The sequence below is a fragment of the Manis pentadactyla genome, chromosome 7 (assembly GCF_030020395.1).
Source record: "Manis pentadactyla isolate mManPen7 chromosome 7, mManPen7.hap1, whole genome shotgun sequence".
NCBI classification, from domain to species: Eukaryota; Metazoa; Chordata; class Mammalia; order Pholidota; family Manidae; genus Manis; species Manis pentadactyla.
Genome location: NC_080025.1, coordinates 53,861,173 through 53,865,405, shown reverse-complemented (window position 1 = coordinate 53,865,405; position 4,233 = coordinate 53,861,173). Strand labels below are relative to the sequence as shown.

General features: G+C 38.4%; 1 non-coding gene across 1 annotated transcript; it reads left to right on the top strand.

The window, feature by feature from the left end:
• Window positions 1–1,658: 1,658 nt before the first annotated feature.
• On the top strand, window positions 1,659–1,767 carry LOC118929131 (U6 spliceosomal RNA). Its single transcript, XR_005031484.2, has one exon. It is a non-coding gene; the product is annotated as a U6 spliceosomal RNA (small nuclear RNA).
• Window positions 1,768–4,233: the final 2,466 nt, after the last annotated feature.

The window sequence follows — 4,233 nt, the reverse complement described above, 5'->3', positions numbered from 1 at the left end:
TGGTTTCTATTCCATCAATGGCCTCTTGCATCTTATCCATTCTGCTAATAAATCCTTCTAGAGTTTGTTTCATTTCTGCAATCTCCTTTCTGGCATCTGTGATCTCCCTCCGGACTTCTTCCCATTGCTCTTGCATATTTCTCTGCATCTCCGTCGGCATGTTTATGATTTTTATTTTGAATTCTTTTTCAGGAAGACTGGTTAGGTCTGTCTCTTTCTCTGGTGTTGCCTCTGTGATCTTGGTTTGCCTGTAATTTTGCCTTTTCATGGTGATAGAAATAGTTTGTAGTGCTGGAATGAGTGATGGCTGGAAGAACTTTCCTTCTTGTTTGTTTGTGGCCCTCCTCTCCTGGGAGAACAGTGACCTCTAGTGGCTTGTGCTGGGCAGCTGTGCACAGACAGGGTTTCTGCTTCCTGCCCGGCTGCTATGGAGTTTATCTCCACTGGTGCTGTGTGCGTGGCCTGGCGCGGGCTGCTACTCCAAAATGGTGGAGCCGCGTTGGAGGTGGAGTGGCTGGGTGGCTATTTATCTCCATGAGGGGCCTCCCTGCTCCCTGCTGCTCAAGGGGTTAGAGTGCCCAGAGATCCCCAGATTCCCTACCTCTGGACTAAGTGTCCCACCCTGCCCCTTTAAGACTTCCAAAAAGCACTCGCCAAAACAAAACATCAACAACAGATTAAAAAACAAAAAAAACAAAAAAACCGCTCGCTTTTCTGTGTCCTCATGCGCTGGCCTCAGGCACCTGCTCACTGGTCTTGCTGCCCTATTTCCCTAGTATTGGGGTCCCTGTCCCTTTAAGACTTCCAAAAAGCACTCGCCAAAAATAAAAAAATAAAAGAATAAATAAATAAATGGCCGCTCACTTTTCTTTGTTCTCTGGCACCAGCCTCAGGCACCCACTCACCGGTCTTGCTGCCCTGTTTCCCTAGTATCCAGGGCCCCACGCATGCACTGTGCCTGCGCTCTGGTCCGGATGGCTGGGGCTGGGTTCTCAGCAGTCCTGGGCTCCGTCTCCCTCCCTGCTCCGACTCCTCTCCTCCCGCCGGGAGCTGGGGTGAGGGGCGCTCGGGTCCCGTGGGTCCGGGGCTTGTATCTTACCCCCTTTGCGAGGCGCTGGGTTCTCGCAGGTGTGGATGTAGTCTGGATGTTGTCCTGTGTCCTCTGGTCTCTATTCTAGGAAGAGTTGTCTTTGTTATATTTTCATAGATATATGTGGTTTGGGGAGGAGTTTTCCGCTGCTCTACTTACGCCGCCATCTTGGCTCCGCCTGATCCTTTAAGTTTTTGAGCACATTTTTATTTCTTGAGAATTGGAGAGATACTGATTCCACTTCTAGAATCTCCAAATCTAGATGACCTCTACTGATAGAGTTACAAAAGAAGCTGGGTACAAATTACAACTCATTTATAAATACCTTTCACATATGTCACTCAGGTTATTTCACAGAGGCTTCACATCATCAAATAGCTAAAGCATATTCTGAAAACTAGGCTTCCCAAGATTGAGAAATTCTCTAATTTCTTCATTTTGACTCCAAGTTTCAGAAAACTCTTTGCAGCCCTGTCCATGGTGAGCTGCATAAAAATGGTTGGTTTTAGCATTAGACCAAGACACACAGCTTGGCCTCAAATTTCTCCCAGTTCAAGAATATGGCTGGGTGCTCACCTCAGCAGCATATATACTAAAAAATTGGCACGACACAGAGTAGATTAGTATGGCCCCTACACAAGGATGACATGCCAATTCGTTACTACTTCTCTCACTTTAGCTACTTCAGAGACTTCAACTAGCATCATTTTTAGAAACAAAACACATTTAGAAAAAACATATTTAAAAAACAAAATGCAAATAGTCTACTTAATTATTGGTTATGGTTGATGGGTTATGAGGATATGGGTAATTATGGAAATATATCAATCATTCATAGTTAGTAAACTTACCTAACAGTTTCAAAAGAATTTATATCAATAACAACCTTACTCTTCATTGGTAGATGAGGGGGGGTTGGAATTCTGGAAGCCTGGATTGAGAATACCATGCAGTTAACACATAAGGAGGTAGAATAAATGGCAAGAAAAATTTTCTTAAGAAATACAGTTTATCCAAAGTTATATAATAAAAAATTGTGTGAACAGTTCTATATATTAAAGAAATTGAATCTGTAACTTAAAATCCTCAGAAAAAAATAAAACTCCAGCCTTTAAAAAAATAAAAAAAGAATATGGCTGGAAGTGGGATCTTTTTTTAAGATCAGATACTTTTGTCAAACTTTTTTGGGTTATATCTCAGTAGGGTAGGTAGAAGAGGGAGAAGTTGAACATAAGGGGCTTTGATATTTTGTTCTGTACATTTTTAAAAATTTGAATACTTTACACTGGAAAACTACTGCTTATGTAGTTTCTTTGAAAAAAATTAATCCTTCCCTGATAAGTAGGTATGGAGAAAAATTAGAGAGTAAAAAGTTTGTGAAATTTTGTTGATATAACAGCAATCTTAGACATATATGCACCAAATAACAGAACTTCAAAAAACATAAAATGAAAAATGATAGAATTGAAAAATCCACAATTACATATTACAATCCTCTCTTAACAGGGTAAGTAGACAAAATATCAGGGAAGTATAACAGACTTGATAATATTATCAGTGAACTTAACAAAATTGTCATTTAAAGAACACTATACTCAACAATTGCAGAATAGTTATTCTTTTCAAGGACACATGCAATGTTCATCAGCATAGACTATGCTGGGCCATAAAAAGAGTCTGATAACATTAAAGGGTTGAAATCACATAAGGTATGTTCTTTAACCACACAGAATTAAATTAGAACTGGAAAAAAAGATATCTGGAAAATCTCCAAGTATTTGGAAATCCAGCAACCCACTCCAAATAGCCCATGAGTCAAGAAAGAAATATAAGGTAAGCTAGAAAGTACTTTCATGAATATGAAAACACAGCATATGGAATTTTGGGAGATGTACTTAAAACAGTTCTTAAAGAGAAAATTTATACCTGTAAATATTCATATTAGAAAATAAAGTTAAAATCAATGATCTATGCTCTCATTTTATGAGGTAAGAAGAGCAAATTAATACCAAACATAAACAGACAGAGAATTAAAGGTACTAATAGAAATTTCAACTAAATGGGAAATGAATAAACAATCAAAAACATCAGTGAAACCAAAAGTTTGTTCTCTGAAAGGACCAAAAACTGATAAATTTCTAAATAGACTGGTAAAGAATAAACATAGAAAAGATAAATTATTTGTGTCAGGAATGAAAGAGGAACAGGACTACAGATTATCTAGACATTACAAGGATAATAAATCGTGTAAATATACCAACAAATTTGATAATTTAGGTGAAATGGATGAGTCCCTTAAATATACAAACCCCAAAACTGACACAAGATAAATGCCAGTACATTTGATCACTTGAGAGATGACACAAATAGTGTACTTAATACCTTTACTTATTTAAAACTCAGCTTAAATATCCCCTCAGGGAGGTCTTATTGCTTCTGTAATTTTAATAAAATTTTTGACTAGATAAAACATGTATTAACATTTTCATAGGTGTATTAGTTTCCTTGGGTTGCCATAACAAAATGCCAAAGATTGGATGGCTTAAACAACAAACGTTTATTTTCTCATAGTTTTGGGGGCTGGAAGTCGGTGATCAAGTGCCAGAAAATTGGGTTTCTGGTGAGAATTCTTCTCTTGGCTTCAAGACCACCACCTTCTTGTGTCCTCATGGTTTTCTCGCTGTGCATGCATTGAGAGAGAGAGCTATGGGGTCCCTTTCTCTTTTTATAGGGACACCAGCTCATTCTAATTAGGGTCCCTTCCTTACGTCCTCACTTAACCTTTAATTATCTCCATAAAGGCCTTATGTCCAAATACAGTCACATTGGAGGTTGGTGCTTCAAGAAGTGAATTTAGGTGGGGGAAACAATTCTGTCCATACTAAAAGGGCATAAAGAAAACAATATAAGGAACATGAAATATGGTCCACCCAGTTTAAGAAGGAAACATTACCTACCTTAACTTTGAACACCCCTCCTTGCCCTTTCATAATACCATCCCTTTTCATCCCCATTCACAAATAACCATTATCTTGAATTTTGAGTTTATCATTATCTTGTTTTTATTTACAACACTATCATGTATTAGTGAATCTGCAACTATCTTCTGTTGCTCAACAACATCTGAGATTCATCCTGTTGTG